Genomic DNA, 22029 nt, shown 5'->3' on the forward strand with positions numbered 1-22029 from the left:
GCGTGGGCCCCGGTGACCAGCGACCTCCCTGGCTCGAGTCCGAGGGGAGACGGCGCCTGGGGAGCAGAGCAAGGCCGCTATCAGAGGGGAACAAAGAGGGCCGTGGGGTGAGCAGGGCCCAAGCTGCTAAGCAGGGCGCCCAGCAGGCCTTTCGGACCCTTTGGGCTGAGAGCTTTCCTGGCCTTGCTGACTGCCGAGCCCATCCCGGACCTAGAAACTAAGAGAAAAGAGGGTTGGGGAATGAATGGTTCTCGGAATAGTTCTTTTTTCTTTTTCTTTCTTTTTTCTTCCTGGGGATTGAACCCAGGGCCTATGCACCCCTCTCTTTTCTCTCTTCCCAGAGGGTCTCGCTAGGCTGCGGTCCGCCGGCAGGAGCAGTGAAGCGGTGAAGCGGTGGGAAGCCGTCTGGTGTGTGAGCACACGGAGCGCGAAGGTGCTGGGCGTCCCCGAGGCTTCCGAGCCCTTCGCTCCCCTTCTCTCCCAGCGGCCCTCACTTGTCCGCCCCTCGGCGTCACTGGTGTCACCGAGTCTGACACCGCAGTTTTCACTTCCTGCATGCACACTCGCACCTGGCCTGATCGCCAGCTCTTTCCCATGCCAGACCCTGGAGACGCTGGACAGAAACCTCTCAGCCCGCCTGCCTTCCCTGGGCGCAGTCCCAGGAGACAAACGGGCCCTGTTTACCCCACACTTGCAGGGTCAACAGTGACACTGCAGCATTGCAAAGGCCTGTGGCACCGTCGTGGTCGGCAGACGCTGTCCCCGCAGGTCCCGGGGCTCGGTGTGCGGCTGGAGTCCTGCTCCGGTACTGGCTGTGGGCCTGATCAGATGGCCTCCGCCCTCGGACCTTCCGTGCCCCCTTCTTAAAATGTGAGTTTGCAGATCCGCTTGTGTCCGGAGTGGTCATGAAGCCGTGCGCACGTGTCCCCGGCCCCTCGCCCGCCCTGCGGCCCCATCGGCCTGCAGCAGAGGTGAGACGTGCTCCTCCCACACTGGGCAAGCTGCCGCCGCGATGGAGCAGCCGAGGGCGCCGCTCACTTGCTGCTAGCGTTGCTCCCGAATGCAGCGACATCTTCCGAGTCTGCCCTGCCAGACAGAGCCCCTCTGCAGGGAGCGGACGGGAAACTTGTAGGGCAGGTTTAGTACTGGCCCGAGGTCACCCAGCTCGTCCACAGTGGTGCCAGCTGCCCCGTGCCAAGGCCCCAGGTTTCCCCTTCCCTGTGTGCCGGCCTCCCTGTCCTTCACCGGGAAGGGCGAGCGGCACTTGGATGCGGCCTCCTCAGGATGCACCCCCTGAACCACAGACGGGGCCACAGCTGGAACCGTGCGCGGTGGCCGCGTAATGACACGCGTGGCATCGGAAGTGGTAACCGTGTGTTCCAGGGGCTGAGGTGAGGCCTACGGGAACTCACACGCTCCAGCCTACAGAGTTCTTAATGTCACGCTCTGTTTTCGTCCTCCACGGCGCCTACCAGAATCCTGGGCTGCTTGGTTAGGCTCGGATTCCCAGTTTGGGGTTGATTACAGACATAAGCTCCGCGTCTAGAAACCTCCGCACTGCCCTACGCCTCGTGTTTACGTGAGGATCATCACGTGTCCTTTATGTGCTGTTTGATTTCTGGAGACTTGTTTGCGCAGAAAGCATTGTAACACCAGTTATTTATCTCTCATTTGTCATACGCAGTGACACCTTGCTTGTCCAATGGCTCTAAACTCGAACTTTCCCGTCCTTGAACAGCAAAGCTCAAAAAAAGTCTGCTCGGTGTTGTAACTTCGCTCTGTCGCTGAACCGGAAATCCGACTTGAGAAACCCTGAGGGGCCGAGCACGTCGGCTTCTGCGTGGACACAGCGTGGAGACGCTACAGGGTGAGCGCCGCTCTCACCTGGGTGCACACAGCGCCTGAGTAGGTGCCTTAAGGTGTTGGTTCCTTGGCACTTCATGCGCGTGCCCTTTGTTTGTGTAAGGTACCACAACCCAGCTTCAAGGAAAATTAGCGATACCGGCAGTAAAGCTGAAAACCCCTTTAGAGTTAAAGAAAGAAATCATTGCAAAACCTGTTAAAGTCCTGGAAAACTGAATTTATAGGTGTAACTTTTGGGCCTCAGAACCAATTATGTGGTGCTCCATGATTTCTTATGGGAAAAATATGTTCAGTTCTCTAACTTTTCAATGTTCCAAAACGAATTTGGAAGGAACTGAGTCCAACAACCGAGGTACCATTGTATATACTTTACACACACACACACACACACACACACACACACACCATCTCTAATCTGCATAAAACTCATTTCACTGGCAGGAACACTGAGTCTCAAAAAGGACACATTGCCTGCCGGAAAAGAAACAGCCTTTGCCAGGATTTGAACCTGTGACCCTGCACCTAAGGCTCTGCTCTGCCCTCTCTCCCACGCTGCTTGACCCCACCGCTCAAATTAATTCACACCTGTGCCTTGGTTCACGCTGCTGTCCTTTGCCCTGGCGAGGTGAGTTTTGGAAAGTGGTCTGAGACTGACTTGCTCCTTAGGGTGAGTTGTCTGATGGAAAATGTGTGCTAAATGCCCCCTAGCTCATGCCCAAGCGGAGGAGGCTAAGTGTCCCCAGAAATCCGCACCTCCATGCAGAGGGAGCTGGCACACGGCAGCCTCCCTCAGACCAGGGGACCATGGACAGTGGATCAGAGTCCAGTGCAGGGGGACGGTTCCAAGAGGAAATGGGAGACGGGACTCCACGGCCCCAGGATGGTGAGGCCACAGAGGAAATGACGCCACTCTTCGATGAGGACATCAGATGGGCTCATGAGGGAGAAATAGAGCGTCCATGAAGGTAGACGGTTTATACAGCTGGTGCTGCTCTAATGCGTGCTGTTTACACAAGTGTGTGTCGTCACATACAACGCAAAGCGTAAGACTAAAACTACATGGGACCAGGCATGATGGCGCGTACCCATAAGCCCAGCACTCGGGAGGCTGAGGCAGGAGGACCACTATGTGTTTGAGGCTGGTGTGGGCAACCTAGTGAATTCGAGGCCACCTGATCAAACAGGAGCGTCCAACTCCAGGGCAGCAGGAAGAGACTCGGTCCCTGGTTCAGCAATATTATTTACCACACACCTGGCCCTGGGGCTGAGGATGGGCTGGGGAAGCAAGCAAGGTCTCATCCTGAGCTGCCCCTCAGTGAGTGGAAGCACAGCTTGTAGCCCCCACACTTGGGAGGACCTGGGCTATTGCATATGCAATCGATAAAAACTAAAGTTTGCTCCCAAATCAGTGAGGAAAGCGGTGCTGGGTGGCCAGAGGCCATAAGAACAGTGACTTAGAACACAGGTGCCATTATCAAAACCACCAGGCTCAAATCCTGGCCCCACGCCGTTCCACAGGCCTGATCATGGGCCACTGGTTTCTCAGTTTTTTTCAACTTTATTGATAATCCTCACCCCAAGAAGTTGTCATTGAGGATGGCTAAAGGTTGGATCTTCAGTGTCCCCAAAAACTTAGTCCCTGGTGCAGTGCTACAGGGACAGGATGGGGCCTAGGGGATGTCTGCTGGTCACTGGGGTCACTGAAGGAAACTGTGGGACCCCGACTCCTCCACTCCCAAGTCCTGGCCGAGAAGGGGGCAGCTCTGCACCTCCCTCCACCCCACCATGATACGCTGCTTCACCACAAATGGAAAGCAAAGGGCTGGTCGGTCATGGACTCAACTCTCCAAAACCCTGAGCCAAGTAAACCTTTGCTCTTTATCCACTGGTCACCCAGGCTTGTGTGGCGGTGACAGGGGGCTGACATGGGGCTGAATGAGTTCACGCAACAACAGAGCCCACGGAGAGCAGCAAGAGCGGTGTGGCGGCCCGGGGACGTTGGCTCGTCCTGTTCTCCACCACCTTCCCGCTAAGGTGACATTCTGTGCATAGGAGATACACAGGTCTGCTTGTGGGGTTGTCAGGTGACATCAGGACACAGAAGTACAGGAAACCAGAACCCACAATGTCCGAAACCTGGAACTCTGAGGGCCCCCACTTGACTCCCCACCTGGGAATCCCCACTGCGAGACCTCAGCCTTGGCGTAAGGCCCATCTGCAGCAGAAGTGAGTTCTGTGCTGAGACTCAGGTCCCCTCCCTGGGACATCTCTTCAGTATGAATGCAGATATTCCAAAATCTGGAAACGTCCGAAATCGGCAGCCTTGTGGATGAGGGACCCTTAGCCTGCATGCGCGGAATTGGGAAAGCATTGGGGATCCGGTGCTCTCGCCAGGGCTTCCGGCCCCGGTGACGATGGAGGCAGAGGAAGGACAGCATCTTGGTGCCTGCCACGGAGCAGGGACAACTGTGGGACAGGAGGCCCCTCTGTCTCTGGAGCGGGCCCTGTGAGGCTGGTGCCCCTGCTGCCTTTGGGGACTGAGGAAGCAAAGAGCAGGGCCACCAGGAGGTTCTGCTGTCCAGAAACAGGAACTGAAATGGGACAGGTTCCCACCGATGGAAGTGACACTTTCCGGATCCAGAGAAAAGACCCGGAAAAGAGGGGCCTCCCAGAGTCGGAGAGGACGCACGTCCCGTGAGGACATGGGGGTCACACGAAGGGTGCCGCTCAACCTGCGTGGAAGCCTCCAGCACAGGGCTGGTCCGGCCGCAGGAAGGGTGCAGCGGGTGAGGGGAGTGGAGAACCAGCACAGCGAGGGAGAGGCTCTCTGTGAAGGCCCTGAGGGAGGCAGCGGTCTAGGGCCTGGGTGGCAGGGAAGGCCCCGGGCAGGTGGCAGGAGCAGTGAGCTCTCTGCACAGGGGCAGCGGCTGCCAGAACAGGGCTTCCGCCTCCCCAGCGCCCTCTCCCCCGGGGGACCACCAGGCTCACCCTGAAGCACACATCTGCCCTGGGCCCCTCCTCAGGACTCTGGGTCTCCCGATGTCCTTCTTAGTGTGCCATCTGGGGCAGCGGCAGCATCCGCTAGTCCTCAGTTCCCATCGCCCGTCACCAGCCCCTCTGACCTTGCTCTGTGCTCTCCCCTCCTTGGCCTGGGTATTGTCACCTGTGTGCCAGCTCTATGACAGCAAGGATCATCTGTTTTGTCCCCTCCTGTCCGGCTCCGGAACCACACCCAGAACCACGCCTGGCACAGTAGGCACTCACCAGAAATGCATGGATCAAGCCGAGGGCCCACATGGGCAGACCCTGGGTACAGTTCCTGGCACACAGGGACCCCACCTGGCTCCTTTGTCGCTCCCCACCTGGCCGACCCCAGCAGGACTCTCCTCAGTCACAACTATGCCACTTGTTTCTCCAGCCCCTGTGGTCAGGGACACTTCTCAGTGCCTCCTGCCACCTGGCCTGGCACGTGTTGTGCCAGTGCCCAGGACACCTCCTGCCTGTCCACTCCAGGACACACCCCAACTCATCTCGGAGACCTGGCCAAAGCCGTCACCTCATCTCTGGCCCTGCGTGGTACAGAACTGGAGGCTTGGGTCACTGTCCCCAGAGCATTCAGCTGCCGGTCTATTATAGCGCTTACCTCATGCGTGACAATGACGGCATTGTGTCCAGCTCCCCGACACCCGGAGCTCCACAGTGGCCAGGTCTGGGACAGCGCTCTCCAGTAGAAACCTGATATGAGCCACAAACACAATTTTAACTTTCCTACAGCTGCATTGAAAACAAGTACAGAGAAACAGGAGACATTAATGTTAATAACATATTTAGTGCCAGATATGTCAAAGCAGAATCAGTTCAATGAGCAATCAAATAAACAATTCAGAGATGAGATAACTTACATTCTTTTTGTGAGCTAAGTCTTTCAAATCCTTTGTCTATTTTGCACAAATTCAATTCAGAGCTAAATTTTCAAGGGTTACACTGAAATGGAACCCTACCAAAACAATAAAGTTGTATTTAACAGAAACATGTTTTACATGACTTCTGGTTTTTAATTTGAATTTAAATTTAAGTTTATCACACAAGATCTTTAGCTCTCAAGTCACGCAGCCATGTTTCAAGTGCTCAAAAGCCCTGTATTGCTATACCTGAAAGAACAGATCTAAATCGTATTCTTTCAAATAAGACCATAGATCTGGCTTATAATGGCCACCTTATCGATACTGGATGGATGGAAAGACGGATGGAAGGATGGGTGGGCGGACAGATGGACAGACAGATGATGGATGGATGGATGGATAATTTGACTTCTGGGTCTTTTATCTGCAAACTCCATGACCCCAGGAAGTGACTGAACTTCAGATGCTTATCTGTAAAGTGGACACAGAAGTAACACTCACTTCCTGGATTGGGTGCGGATACAATCTATGGGGTTCATACTAACTTTATAAGCCTAATTAAGACCATGTCTTTTTAAGTGCTTAGCATAGTACCTATGGACATGTACAAAGCACTGATAGGATCATAGTTGTGCTTATCACCATTGGAACAATAATATTATTAAATCCATGCTACCAGGCTTATAGCAATCATGTAAAGCAATCATAATTTCCCAAGTTTGTGACAAGTCACAAACAAACAAAAATAGGTCGGGAAAAATAGGTCCGGCCCTGGACTTCCTAGCTTGTGTGTACGTGCACTGTTTGTGTTTGTATCTGTTGAGCCATGGGAGACAGGTCCTCGGCACCCGTCAAGACCCAGGGAGGCTCAGCACCGGCTCTGCACCGTGATGTTTACCGTCACCAGGGACGAAGGTGCTAAAGCAGCCATGAGAGAGTGGACATTCCAGGCGGGTCACTGGAGCAGTGATGCAAGAGCCCTGGGCAGTGTCACCAGCCCGAGATGGCCCAGGCCTGGCGGCTGGCACCTGCAGAGCTGGGCTGTCCAGAGACCAGCTGGCAGAGGCTGGCTGCCTTCCTGGCAGAGCTGGGCCCCCACATCCTCAGAAGCACCAGCTGCTTCTCCAGCTCTGTCCCAGCCTTGCCCTTTGGAACCTTAATTACCAGGCACATTCCAAGCTGTCCCCAGGCAGCCACCTACTCCTGCATTCATTCAGCACACACACACCCAGCCTCAAAGGTGACACTGCTCTCAGGGCTGACTGGGAATGAAAAACCGCACAAGGCGGTCCTTGGCCTCACAGAGACCGAACCCTTCCATCCGCAGGACGCTTTACAGTTCACAGAGGGCTTCATCGTTGAGTGGACTCTTCATCCTCTGAATGAGACTTCACTTGGGATTGGATGTTTTTATGTTATTCATTTTTCCTAAGATGTGCTGAGATAAAAGACTATTGCAGCTTGCAAATGACAAGCTGGGGCCGGGTGTGGGGGCATGCACCTGTCATCCCTGCACTTGGGAAGCTGAGGCAGGAGGATCTCTGGGAGTTTGAGGCCAGCCCAGCTACACAGTGAGTTCAAGGCCAGCCTGGATTACACAGTGCAGACCTGTCTCAAAATAAATAGATAAATAAATAACAAAATAAGATTGATTGAGGAGCTAGGACTCAAACTCAGGTATGTTAGCTATAGCACAGCTTCTATCCAAGTATCACATCTCACAGGTCACTGTGGAAATGTCACCCCAGAAGAAAAAGACCATTGGATTGTACATGTAATTGGCTGTACAAAGAGCTGGCATGTTTTACAGAGTGAAGGAGGATACAAGAAGCAAAGGAAAGGAAGACTTTGGGGAAGATGGTAGAATGCTAAACAGCAGAGATACAGTTTCTCTGAGATGTGGTGAACAGACCCTAGAATACAGCAACATGAGGAAGAAAAGGAGGGAGGCAGATCCAGGCAAGGATCAGAAGCAAGAACTGAAACCCACAGGGAGAGGAAAGAGAGAGACCTCAACACAGAGGAAGGAGATGGTGCTTTCTCTCTGAACTCTGACTCAGCCTGGGAAGGGCGGCCTGAACCTGCAGACGCACAGTGACACTGGAAACCCCAGAGACCTCCACGGAGAAAAACACACCGGCGAAACTGAGCGATGGACACAGTGCACTGCAGTGGCTGTTGAGTTATTTGGGTTCAGACATCCCCAAGGAGAGGGCAACTGGCCAGTAGCCATCTTGGAGAGGGGCCAACTGAGCTTGAAATGCAGAGCAGCTATGCGCTGGCTCCATCTGGCAGGTCCCAGGGTCAGGGTGAGGTGGAACTGAGCTCAAGTCAGTATGAGGTCAAGGAGCTGAGTTCAAGCCAGCAAGACTCATTTGGAGAGTTGCAGGCCAAACAAATCAGGTTCCAGCCTCAAAACCAGAAACCAACCTGAACTTCAATAGAACTAAAGGTGCAGTCTTGCTGGGATTACCCACTAACCCACTGTAAATTAAAAGCTGGATCACTGGGATTAATCACCATGGATCTGGGCCCTGTCTACCTACTCTGTCTACAGCGATAGGAGACACACCCTGAAGTGGATTTTTTTTTTCTTTTCTATTTATTTCTCATTTTTTGTTTTTGTTCTCTTTTCTCTTTTTCTTGTTTTTATATGAGCATGAACATTGTTTCTACCTGTTTTTGTTCTTATCCTGTTCTGCTTTTGTTTATATTTCTTCCTTTTCTTTTCCCTCCTAGCTTCTTCACCAGTTTCCCAAAGTTCCAATAATTGTCCTTTGTCCTCCAGTTTTGTTTCTAATCTCTTTCTCTTGTTCTATTTTTCTATTAAACCTTTTTAAAATTTTCTCCCTTGTGGGTAAAATTGCCATATTGAGAGCATACTTACTGTAGAAGTTTTTCTAGTCTGTTTTAGATTTTGTTGTGTAACCACAAATACAGTTCATGCTGTTGAAAGTGGCAAATTAAGACTTACCACAGATTTATCATTTCCTAGGCGTACTTGATGCTATTGTTATTTAGCCAAGGTGACAGAATTGTTTTAATCAGTTGTTTTTCTGGTATACCAAGACTGAAATTGCCTATAGGCCATAAATAATACTATAGGCAAGGGCCAAAGAACCATGGGTTAGGCCAAAAGGCAACTACTTCTCATCCCCAATAAAGTGAAGAGGTAGGATCTTGCAACAGACTCAAAACTCGAAAGCCAGTTACACCTGGAAGACATCTTGGAGAAGTAGTCATTCCCTATAGAGTCGAAACACTAGCAAAGAAGCTACTTGCCATAAACAATTTATAAGCATCAACCCAGGAATTAAAGTCAAAGAATTGGAGAATGAGAAAACACTTAAGCAAAATCCAAACCCAGACTTCTAGCTCACCAAAGGCAAACCAAGGGGACAATGAGGTGGAATGATCTGAAAGCCACTCACTTGGACTTTCTGAAGTGGTAACAGTGGAAGCAAGAAAGCAGATGAATGAGGCTACAGAAAAAAATCAAATCAGAAATACTTTCTCAGACAACTACAGAGATGGTGACCAGAACAAAGAACTTGGTTAGTGACTCTAGAGCAAATACAGATTTTTTAAAATAGAGGAGCTTAGAAAATTGATGGTAGCCATGAATGATCAACATAGGAAGGACATGGAATCCATAAAAGAAATTCAAAAAGATATCCAGGAGGTTAAAACTTGCACTGAAAGTATATGCAGCAGACTGAGCCAATATGAGGACAGAATAGTATAAAGAAGACAGGATTGCAGTTAGAGATCACGAAAAGAAGAATTTCTTAAAAATAATAAAGGACTGCCAGGCATGATAGCACCTGCCTGTAATCTCAGCACTCGGGAGGCTGAGGCAGAAGGAGCACTATGAGTTTGAGACCAGCCTGGGCTACATAGTGAGTTCCAGGTCAGTCTCAACTACATAGTGAGAGCCTGTCTCAAAAAACCAATAATAATAACAATAAAGGACCATGAAAAATCAATCCAACAGCTGCTGGATGATGCAAAGAAGAATAGCATAAGATTGACTGGAGCCAATGAAAGAGCAAGAGATAGTACAAATGACATTAATAAAAATCTGTACACAGAGGTGATGGCAGAAAACCTCCCATGCATGGAAAAAGAATTTGACCTACAGATAAGTGAGGCATATAGAACTCCAATTAACCATGGTGTTAAAAAAAATCTACACCAAGGTATATAATAGTCAAGATTCCAAAAATTCTACTCAAGAACAGAATGTTAAAAGCTGTTAGAAAAAAGAAACAAATCACATATCAAGGGAAGCCCATCAGAATTACAGCATAACTCTCAACATAAACCCTGAAGTCAAGGAGAGCTTGGAGTGAAGTATTTCAAGCTCTAAAGGAAACAACCAACCAAGACTGATGTACCCCACAAGCTATCTTTCAAAACTGATATGGAAATAAGATACTTCCATGGCCAAGAACACCTGAAGAAATTCATGAACACCTAGCCAGCATTCCAAAATGTTCAGAAGGACATTCTAGAAAGAGATAATGATTACAACCCCATGAATCTTGACAAAATGAATCCACCCAGCAAGGCAAGTAATTAAACACAGGGGAGAAAGGGGAAACCAACAACAGGAAAAAGCATGAGAAGGATAAGTCAATACGTATCAGTTATAACCACCAATACTCCACTGTCACAAGTGGGCAGATCATCTAGACAAAAAAGCAAAAAAGAAATATCAGAACTGACCCAAACCTTTAAACACATTGACTAAGTAGCTGTCTACACAGTATTCTGCCCTAAGAAATCAAAATATATGTTTTTCTCAGCTGTGCATGGGATGACTGCCAAAACAGACTACATACTACCTCACAGAACATGCTTTAGTAAATGCAAAGGAACTGAAATTATCCTGTGTATATTATCAGACCACAGTGCAATAAAATTGGAAATCAATGGCAGAAGAAACCACAGAAACTTCATAAACACATGGAAATTAACACCCTCCTGAACAAACAATAGGTCACAGATGAGATCAAAGGATAAATTACACAGCTTTTACAATTAAAGTATATATATTAAAACATAGTGGAACTTATGGGACACAATGAAAGCATGAAGGAAATTTCCCCATGAGGGAAATTTATAGCGATGGATTCTCTTCAGAAAAACAGAGCAAGCTCAAGTAAACAACCTAATGTTGAACTTGGAGCTTCTCGAAGAAGAGCAAGTCAAGCACAGAGCTTGTACAAGGGAGGAAATTATAAAAATTAGAGCAGAAATTAATGCAATAAAGACTAAGAAAATAATACAAAGAATCAATAAATCAAAGAGGTGGTTCTGTGAAAGATGAAATAAAACTAATGGACCTTCAGCTAACTTTATCAGAAAAGGGAAAGAAAAGACTCAAATCTATGCAATTAGGAACGAAAAGAGAGAAATCACAACAGGTTCTGCAGAGATCCAGAAGATCATCAATGTCTACTTTGAGAACCTGTAATCTAATAAGATGGAAAACACACAAAAAAATGGACAGATTCCTACATACAAATGAACTACCAAAGTGGAATCAAGAAGATATAAAAAATTCTAAATAAACCAATATCAGTCATTGAAATTGAAGATGTAATTAAAAACCACCAATAAAGAAAATCCCAGGCCCTGATGAATTTTCTGCTGAATTCTACAAGAAATTTAGAGAGACCTAATACTGCTGCTTCTCCAAAATTTTAATGAAATTTAAAAGGAAGCACTACTCCCAAATTCATTCCTGGAAACAAGCATTACCCTGATACCAAAGCCAGAGAAGGATCCAACCAAAAAAGAGTGCAGGAAGTGGCAATATTGATTATGCCCAAAGCAGGCTATAAGCAGCGTAGGCTGTAAGGAGTTAACCCCACAATGGGCTTGTTTATAGAAGTGAGTCCAGCCAAGGCCTGCATACTGAGGTCAGAGTAACTCTCACCCAAATTCCATCTTCACACCTAAAACCTTTTTACTAGAAGGACAATACTCTAATTACAACTATATATTTTGTCTGTTGTGTTCATAATTCAAGAATGCTTGGTCTTGTCCTTTACCAGCCATATTTACATTGATTTCCATAGAAACTGCACAACTGTGCATAGCTCAGCTTTACCCCAATTGATCACCAATGAAAATTATTGCCTTTGTCAGTGGCACTGGCACTGGTCACCCCGGCACCTCACTTTCTGTCTCTCTCAGTTCTGTCTTTTAGTTTTTTCTTTCTCGGGTTTATGTTGTACACTGGGCAGGAGATTAGAACCTACTGCAGAGGTTTCTGGGAATGTTTCAGGGGTCCCCAGTAAAGAGAACTATAGGCTGGAAGTGTAGACTGGTGCAACCACTGTGAAAATCAGTGTGGAGACTCATCAAAAAACTAAAACTGGAGGCTCCATTTGACCCCGATATTCCCCTTCTTGGTGTCTTCCTGGAAGAATTAAAAGCACGGCCATGTTTATAGCAATAGAGTTTGTAGTAATTAAGTCTTGGAAACAGCCCAAATGCCCATCAACTGATATGAATGGATAAGTAGGTGTGAGTTGTTTTATGCAACGGAGTATTACTCTGCCATAAAGAAGAGTGAGCTCAAGACATTTCTAGCGAAATGGATGGACCTTGAGATTGTTCTCCTAAGTGAAATAAACTGGACACACGTGTTTAATAACCCATTGTTTCTCTAGTGTGAGAAACCGAAGGTATAAATAAAGACCAAAATGTATAATAGATATTGGGAAATGGGAAGAAAATGTTCCAGAGAGAAGGGGAAACAAATGGAGGGGAGGAAAGGACAAGGAAAAAGAGAACAGAAGAGAAAGTGGAAACCAAGTTTTTGTAAACAAGGAGGGGAAGAGGATTTAAGGAAGGGCAGGGGATGAGAAGAAAAGAAGAACCAAATACATCACGTACAGGTATAAATCCCCTACGATGAATGTGATCATATGTATATCTAAAATGTACCAATAAAAAATCACAATAAAAAGTAGTAAAGATAGAAAGGAGACAAAAAGTCACAATTTTTAAATTGTACTTAGAACGACAGCCCTGTAACTTCAGGACGCAGTCACCCGGGGCTGCGCTGCCTTTTCCCCTCCAGGAAGAGACGCCCGTAGGCTCTTGAAGATCCACTGACGCTACAGCCAGCCACGCGTGCAGGGAGCCCGCGCCTCTCCTCCCAGACTCCAGCGCTCACCCACCTCTAAACTTCGCAGCCACCGAGCACAGCGAGAAGGAGCAGGGCGATACGGGATGGCCCTTGCAGACAGCCCACGGCCATGCCCAGGTCTCACGTGGCCTTCTCTTGAGTGCCTGTCTGGCTCTCTTCGTGTGACCACTTCTTCAATTCTGCCTGTTTTATTTTTCTGGTACCAGGGATTGAACTGCAGTCCTTTCCACTCCACTGAATTCCCAGCCCGCTAGCTATCTATCTATCACCTAGCCATCCATCTACCATCTATTTGTTTATTTGAGACAAAGTCTCACTAAGTCACAGAGTTGCACAGGCTGAACTCAGTCTTGCGATCTTCCTGCCTCAGCCTCCCAGAGTGCCAGGATCACAGGTGTGTGCCACCACCAGCAGCTTCTAATAAACCCGTGATTCCTGTCAGTGACAGGTCCTGCAATTCTTTCCTGTGATACAATCTACACCCTACCCCCGGGGAGGGGCAGTGGAGGTCCCCTTGTCCTCTTTGGGGCCTCCTGGGCCCCTGACTGCTGACAGGGAGGAGAAAGTCCAGCTCCCTCTAGGACAGACAGGGAGAACCTGAGGGAGAACCCACTGTGACCCCCACGAGGGGGCCCACCCACCCGGGGACCCCTGAGCGGCACCCACCTTCCCAGGATGGGGCGGCCATGGGGGTGCCCGAGTCTCGCCCACGCAGGCGGCATTTCCCTTCCGTCAAAGCCCAGCTCTCCTCCAGGAGGAAAAGTCTTCCCACAGCAGCCGGGGTGGAGGGCAGTGTCCCACTGAACCCTGCTCCCTGGCCGAGAGCGGGGTCAGCCAGGGTCGGCCCGCAACACTCAACGACAGAATGACCAGACGCTGCCCAGTGGGGAGGAGCGAAGATTCAGGGGGCCCGGGAGGCGTGGCTGTCCTCGGGCGGGGACAGGGTGGGTAGTGGAGCTATCAGGAAGCACCGCTGGTGGCGCACATCTGGAATCCCAGCGCTCAAGGGGCTCAGGCAGGAGGATCGCCACGCGCTCGGGCGCCAGTTGGGCTACATAGGGCGTCCCTGTCTCAAAAAACCAAACACAAAAAGGAGCAAAGCAATCTGGCAGAAATCCGGGCTCTTAGGGCTGGGTATGGCCAGCCCTTCCCTTTCAGGAGACGGGGACCCTGAGGCCTGGGAAGTTCATGCTCTCACAGAAAGGCAGGGATGGGCGCTGTCCCACGGATGCCCTAGATGTCCAAGCCAGAACTGCTACTGCTCCGGTTTTAGAGTCCATGGTAGAGCAGGCGTCCACACACAACTGCCTGTTTTTGTGCTTTATATTCAGAAAAGAATGATGTTTCCATTTTTAAATACGGTGGTTGAAAAAAAATCAAATAAGAATACTATCTCATGAAGCCTGAAAAGATAGGAAATTCTGGTTTCTGTGGCACAGGGGAACACTGCGCCGGCCTTGGGCTCCAGGCAGAGCTGTGGTTTCCATGGGGATGGTGCACACAGCAGCCAACACCTGAAATGTTTACTGCCTGGCCCTTCATGGGAAGAATGGTCAGCTCCCGGGACAGAAGTTCAGAGAGCCTGAGAAGGGTCCCTCGCTGGGACCGAAAGGCAGAGCGGCGACACAGCGGCCCCGGCTCTCAGGTGGAGGGAGAAGTTAGACCAAAGCGCACCAGAGCTCCTGCACACCAGGAAGGGTCGCCTGCACTGTGTCCTGCATTCTCCATCAGATTAGGGCTGGGTTGGCTGCTCCAGCTTCCAATGCCTTCCGTGTGCCCAGAAAGGTCAGGGCCGGGTCTCCTCAACCTCCGCTGCCACGGGACTGCAGGCTGTGGAGGGAGGCAGCATCCGTGGGCCATTGCACCCACAGTCCCTGCTGGTCCCCTCCAGTCCTCCGGTCAGGCAGAGACCACAGGATGTGGGCCCCAGGGAGCAGATCCCTGCAGTGGCTGAGAGTCCCTGGGTTGTCTATGCAGGGCAGGAACTGTCCGCACCAGCTTCAGCGGGGATCCACAAGTCCCAGCCACTGTTCCCTAACCTGAAGGTCTCTGCAGCTCTCACCAAAGCACTGGGCTGCAGCCAGGCCCAACATACCCAGACTAGGCCCAGCTGCCTATCTTTCTGGCCAAACTGTCCCGCTTCTTGGGCCTCCACTTCTGCAAGTACAAAACAGGACCACTTCTCTGCATTTTAGATTTATTAAATATGTCTCGTGTGTGGCAAATACTAAAGGCTCAGGAGAAGGGCAGTACCATGACTTTGGGTGCCTTGCTTGGTCCTGGCAGTGGGAGAGGTGTGGCCTGCAGCCCTGCCCACCCTAGCTAGCGGTGGTGTCTGCGCCCTGTGGCCCTGGCTGTGGCTCTGGCCTGGGGCAGACCCCAGGGCTGCAGACAGAGGGCAGATGCCCCAACCTCTCCTGGTTTGTGGCCCGGTCCCCTCCTGCTGCACCTGTCCCAGCTGCAGCTGGCCAGCTACATCCTTACACCGCACTGGCCCAGCTCTGTCCCCACAAGAGACCCCTGAAGCAAGTCCTTGCAGATCATGCACAGGCACAGTGTCAGGGTCAGTTAACACTGGGACAATCGCCAGAGCTATGGAATTAACCTTCCCAAGAGGCCACTGTCGCTGTCGTGGTGGGGGGAGCAGGACTTCCTCCCCTTCATTACCAAAGTGTCTCAAGCAGATGCTCGTCCCTTCCATTAAAAGGCACTTTGGCTGGGCTCGGCGGCATGTGGCTCTTATCCCAGCACTCAGGAGGCTGAGGCGGGAGGATCACAAGTACGAGGCCAGCCCAGGCTACACACACAGTGAGTTCAAGGCCAGCCCGGAGTACACAGCAAGACCCTGTCTGGCAAAAGCCCAAAGGCACATGATTTGCACTGGACCTACACACGCACCCTCCTGTGATTTACTATTTCATCTCTAGGTACTAGTCACAGCCTAGCCTCACAGTGTGAGGGCTGTGGAAAAGTCAGCACCTACTGCTTGGAGAATGGGTCTGTCCTATTCGGGGCAGGTCATTTGTTTAGAAAAGCATGCAGCCCCGGGTTGGCAGAAGCCACAGCCATGCAGCCCATGGAGGCAGAGGGCCAGGGTATGCTCCTTGGATAAAAGGAGAAGGTGCCTGTGGGGGTCGCTGACCCCAGGAATGGCCGCAGCCTGGCCTCAGCCCGAGACCAGAAGCACTAGAAGCAGATCTCCTGTGGGCGTGAGCGACATCCAGAAGAGCCTCTGGCCTTAGGAGAGTGGCTGAGGGGTGGGCACGCCCAGCTTCTGGGTGGCGTCCAGTGAGGGATCCCTTCTCTGTGACTGGCTTCCCTGCGGGGCTGTTGTCCACATTCTTGCTGTGATCTGCTGTATGCAAGTAAGCAAGCCGGAAAGGTTGATCCCAGGTGGGCTGATCACCACTCATGCATTCTCTCAATCCCTGTGTGTGTGTCTGTCTGTCTGTCTCTCTCTCTCTCTCTCTCTCTCTGTCTCTCTCAGTCTCTTTCTCTCTGTGTCTTTCTCAGTCTCTAACTTTAGGCTACCTTCAAATGTTGAGTGATGGGACTGCAGTCCTTGCAGGGAGGCATGCAGCCCTCCTAGGCTGCTATTTCTCCTAGAACCAGGACCCGGTTCAGTGTGCCTACACTCTACGTGCTCCCTAGTAGTTACTCAATAAAGCCTCCGTCCTGGCTCAGTTTGCCCCCTCGTCACCCTGTGGCTGGGTCCCCTCCCCCAGACCTCCATGCCATCTCTGCTGGCATTTTTGTGGGGATAACCTGCTCACCTCGCCGTTCTCCCAGACACAGAGCGCTGGGGAGGCAGTGTCTGGGGTCCTTTCTGTCGGGCATCGCGGTGCCATCCCTGCCCTGGTGCAGCTACTCTGAGTGAGCGCTGAACCGCACCCAGCCAAGCCCTGAAGTCTAATTAGGAGGAGACAGAGACTGGTTCTTTTCACGCACCAGAGCGCCCACCCTTCAGGGGAGTCACCGAGCAGGGGCGGCCCCAGGAGGTGCCGGTCACCCAGGCGGAGAGGGGAGCAGGGAAAGAGGTTGTAGCCTCCTTGCAGAACGGAGCCTGCAGTGACCGGGGTCAGAGCAGCGAGGGCAGCAGTGTGTCTTGTCCTCCGTTGGGACTGCTCAGCCCCTCGCACGCAGGCCCCAGGGCGGTCCTGGTCCCCGAGCTGCCGCGCTCACCGGTGACCCCAGAAGCCTGCAGGCTGGGCGCGCCCCTACTGGGTGCGCCTCTCTCCTGGGCAAAGCAGCACCTGGACCCCCGCTTCTGTGCCAGCTGAGATTCAGTCTGAGCGTTCGTGGCACAGAGAAGACGCCTTCCGGACCCAGGCCGAGGCCGGGTGGTCTGCAGCATGCGATTCTTATTTCACCCTTTCTGTCTCTGCCCTCTCCATGACTCTGAGAGAGCTGCTGTCCTCAGCCCGTCTGGTCTCTGTGGAAATGAAAGCCCAGAGGGTTTGAGTCACACACCCCAGGACTCGAAGACAAGATGGGAGGTCCTGTCTGCCCAGCCTTACACTAAAAGACACTCATGGAGGTTCCAGCCTCGGCTGATTGTGCTGTGCCTTCCAGGCTGTGGGACAGCTGAGCTGCCCTAGTCATCCTGCCTCTCATCCTCCCCCTTCCTCTTCCTTTTTCTCTCTTCGTGGTGCAAGTCTTGGTCTGGGAAGGTGAATCTGGGGCAAACCACAATGAACCATGAGGAGGAGGAGGAGAAGCAGTCCCAGAAACAGAGGATGTCAGGACCAGAGTCCAGCATCAGCCCTGTACCAGTACTAGTGCTATATTTCATCTCCCCACACTCTGCCTCTTATAACTGGACCAACAGCTTGCATTAAACCCAGTGCATTGAAGGGCTCTGCTCACCAGTGAGACCTTCTCTGTGATGGCCCACAAATAAATGTGGAAATGACAACCCAAGTGCTCCCCTGATTAAGCCTGTATTCCTGCCCTTAACCCGATGGTCAAAACCAGCCCAGTTGCTCAACACTGCAGCCAGTGCTTGAGTCCAACTGCAGATCCCAGAGTCCCCAGCACAAATCCCACCTGGCTCAAATGAGGGGAAAAACCATTCCACACACAGCCCCATGAGCTGAGCAAACCACAACTGTGTTGACCACTGAGTTTCAGAGTCATTTGTTACGCAGCAAATCTAACCGATACAATCACAGTCCGGCTTCCCACAAGGAGGATGGGGAGGGGGGCAGTGACCTTGGACAGACTCTCCAAAGGGTGCAGAAGTGAGTCCAGGAGGCTGCCCTGCCTCTCCCTCCCCCTCCCATCCCTGACCCTAGTCCCACACCTGCGGGAAAGATGAGGAAGGAGGGAACACTGTGCCCGACACTGAAATCGGGCAGACGGGCCTCTCCTTCCAGGGCCCAGGGTGTCAGTACGGGAGCTCTCCAACCTGAGAGAAATCTGCTCCCGCAGGAAATGTCCACTGTGCCTCCCAGGACTAGCACCTTTCCAAGGATGTTCAAGAAGAAAGCAGAACTCCAGGCAAGCGCTGTGCCAAAGGGGAGAAAGCCAGCACTTTGGGAGTGACCTGGAGCCCGGGGGCTCCTGACTGCTTGTCATCATTGTTTTGCTTTGTGGTTTTTGTTTCTTTGCTTTGTGGTTAAGGAATCAGCATTTCCAGGAGGGGTGAGAACCTTGCTGTTCTCTTAGAGTCCTGGCTCCTCCACCAAGAGCCAGCAGGCCACTGGGGTAAAGGCGCCACCTTTACTCCCTCTTCATCTCCTGCTGGATTTGCAGACCCCTAAGCAACGGCCTCAACGCACACCTCTGTGTTGTGAGCAGGGGGCGGCTTTGTCTTCCTTCCCTGAGAGCCACTCCGGGAAGCTGGCCGGGGCCTGGACCTGACTGATGGGGAGACGCGGGACTCCTAGAAGAGACAGCCAGGGAGGAGTGAGACCACACGGCCGCCAGCTTTGCTTCTTAGGGTGCTGGGGTTCTTTCGTCTTGCGTGAAGCCTTCCGGTTCTGAGAGCCTGGCACCACGCCAGGCCAGGGAAGTAAAGGGAGTCAATGACCGGGACCTACTTGCAGAAAGACAACAGCAACTGTAGCTGACAGCACAGTTATACTGACTTCCTTGGTTTGGGTTTGGCTTTTTGGTGATAAAAATGTATGTGACATAACACTGACCATCTCGGCCACTGAGTCCGTCAGCTTTCCGGCCCTGTGACAAAATCCCTGTGATCATAAAAGGAGGAAGGTTCCTTTCGGCTCATGGCTTGGGGCCACCTCCCCTGCTGCCTTGGGCCTGGGCGGAAGAGGCCTGCTTACCTCATGGCGGCAGGAGGCAGGAAGAGGAAGTGGGAAGGCCGGGCAGGGGCACCCCCTTCACAGGCGCACAGCCATGGCCTGGCCTCCTGCTTCTAGACTCCTCAGGGTTCTGCACCTCCTGACGGGCGCCACGGTGCGAAGCCTTTGGGGGACTCGGGACCCACGATGTCTCTACCATTTTTAAGCGTGCAGCTCAGGGCAGTGAGTCTTGGTGCCGCTGCGCGATCGCTGGCATCAGCGCCTCCGGACAGCATCCTCACCGTCCCCTGAGCGCAGACGCCCACTCTCTCACCTCTCGTCTCGCGGGCTTCACTCCTCAGGTATCTCGCGTAGCTGGACTCACACGGCGCCTGTGCTTTTGTGTCTGGCTTGGCTCAGCCGGCAGAAAGTCTCTGAGTTTCATCTGCACCTGTCAGGGAGCCCGTCAGGTGTACCCCGCTTTGCTGACCCAGCCGTCTGGACGCGAGGACCCTGGGCTGCTCTTCCCTGTTGGCCACCAGATTAACGCTGCTCAGAACAGGTGTGCCGGTATTTCTTCAGGTCCCTGCTCTCACCCTAAAGGTAATTTCCGGATCCCATGGACTTCTCTTGCACCATCAGAGGCCCACCACGCACGTGTCCACGACAGCCACGCTGTCTGCCTCTCGGCACCGCTGTAAGAATCACACCCCCCCAGGAGCAACACTGTCAAGGGCTGACCCAGAAAAGAAAGCCCAGAAAGGCCCTCTGAGGCCACCGGGCACGGTGGATGTGACCCGGGCCGCTCTTCCTTCCCCTCCCAGGAAGTGCTGCCTGCTGCTCCCTGCCTGTGGCTAAGCCCGATTGCAGTTTACTGTTTACTCCGTGCCAGCCGGAGGGCTCCTCACAGAATCCACGCGTCTAATTCTCCCAATCAGTCATCCTTCCCAGCATGAACAGATGACAGATAGATGGATGATAGGTAGGTAGATAGACGGTAATAGGTGATAGGTGACAGAATGATAGATAAATGATACATAGACAGACAGACAGACAGACAGACAGGTGATATAGGAAGACACAGATGACCGATGGAAGAGAACAGGTTGGGCTTCCTCTTCACCCTGCTGTCCCTTCCTCAGGGAGCTGCCCCTCAGTGTCCTTCACCCCAGGAGAGAAAGCACCTCAGTCATCCCTCCTTGCCCTGTGGGTCCCTGGAGCAGGAGCTGCCCCTCGCGCTGCCCGTTCCCAGGCCCCTGACCTCTTGCCCAGCCTGGCAAGGAGCCAGGGTGAGTGGTGCCATCACTGGCATTCCCCAGGCTGCAGTCCCTCTGGACTTTCCCCGCCTCAGGAGGTCGGCCGGGCTCACAGCCCTGGCTGCGCCCCCACTGCCCCTGTGCACCCTCCTGTCCTGGGCCCTGCCCCTTGCCGGTGTCCCCTGGGTGCCCACACACCACAGGAAGCAGGGGCGTGGCCAGACCCTGCACACCCAGACACACCCCAGACCAGGGGACACAGCCCAAACACTCAGCGGCTTTCTCTGGACAAGGTGATTGCAAGAGATTCTTTGCTTCTTCTTGGGCAATTTCTAGATTTTCTATGATAATCATCAGTTTAATTTTTTCCTAATATTCTTCCCTTTTTTTGAGGCAGAGCCTCATTATGTAGTTCAGGCTGATCTTGAGCTCACTATGTAGCCCAGGCTGGCCTCAAACTCAAAGCAATTCTCCTGCCTCAGCCTCCCGAGCGCTGGGATTACAGGCATGCGCCACTGTAGCTGTCTCTGTTCTTTCTTTTGCCAAGGAATGCTGACCTCTGGATAGCAGAGCCAATGGCAAGAAGGGTATTTTAGGTATCTCTTCCCTGAAATCACTGAGGAGCAGGGAGGCCCTGCCCAGCGCTCCCTTGACCATCTCAGCAGCTGAGCCCCTCCTAAGTCCCTGCCAGGCCATCCCGAGGCCTCAGAAGTAGCCAGCAAGGGCAGCTGGCTCTCTGCTGGGCCTTGGCCGGGCCCCCAGCCCTGCCCCACACCCCTGAAGAGAGCCCCAACTTCCCAGGGGCTGGGGCCAGGTCACCAGGGACCAGCTCCCCAGAACACCTGGGGGGAGAGTCTCCCTTCTCCAGCCTCCATCCTGCATCCAATCTGTGGGCAGCCCGCCCTGAGAGCAGACCTACCTCAAAAAACAGAAAAACCCCCGGGGCAGCGGGCAGACCCAGGAGGTGAGAACTTCGGAACCCCTGCCAAGAATGGAAAGGCCGGCCAGGTCTTCCCGGGTCAGGGGAAGGCGCAGGCCTGTGCGAAAGGCCGCCCAGCTCAGCCAGCGGCTCTGACTGCAAAAGAAAGCAAAACTTGGAAAGCGAACAGCTTTGCAGGAAAATCCCCGGGAACGGGCCCCAGAGCCGCCTGTCCAGCGTCAGTCAGCCCACACACCCTGTGATAGCCGACCACAGTCAGGGCCACCACGGGCCACCCACATATGGACCGGGCCACATCCACGTTCACTCGGGGTGGGGGGCGGAATAGGGACCCCAGGGCGCTAGGCCCTGACTCAGAAACGAGGAGAGCGAAGCCTAGAAAAATGGCGGAGGGGGGAGGGGAACCCAGGCTGCCTGAGTCCCCGCCCACGGCCCAGGGGTTTCCGAGCCAGCTGCAAGGGGCCTCGCAGGGTGAAGATGAATGGACAAAACTCCGAATGGTGCGCAAAAGGATGTGGAGTCCCCTCCGCACTGCACAGCGCTCCTGGAATGTGGAATCTGGGGGCCCCAAGGAGGACACCATCAGAGCTTTTCCAGCCAGTTCAGCAGGCCTGAAAACTGCATTCACAGTCCAGGCTCCTCTGGGTGCTGGTACAGG

The 22029-nt window shown here is 52.5% G+C and overlaps 1 long non-coding RNA gene across 7 annotated transcripts; it reads left to right on the forward strand.

The window, feature by feature from the left end:
• The first annotated feature begins 6 nt into the window (after positions 1-6).
• Positions 7-5286, forward strand: LOC109118275. 7 transcript variants are annotated; one of them, XR_004517306.1, is made up of 3 exons: positions 7-1867; positions 2305-2488; positions 2572-5286. It is a non-coding gene; the product is annotated as an uncharacterized LOC109118275 (long non-coding RNA). The 7 variants fall into 7 exon arrangements; XR_004517304.1 differs by having other exon boundaries at positions 7-1579; positions 1685-1867; positions 2305-5286; XR_004517307.1 differs by having other exon boundaries at positions 7-1579; positions 1739-1867; positions 2305-5286.
• The last annotated feature ends 16743 nt before the right edge of the window (positions 5287-22029 follow it).

This window comes from Fukomys damarensis, unplaced genomic scaffold (genome assembly GCF_012274545.1).
Source record: "Fukomys damarensis isolate Sample0158 unplaced genomic scaffold, DMR_v1.0_HiC HiC_scaffold_15, whole genome shotgun sequence".
NCBI lineage: Eukaryota > Metazoa > Chordata > Mammalia > Rodentia > Bathyergidae > Fukomys > Fukomys damarensis.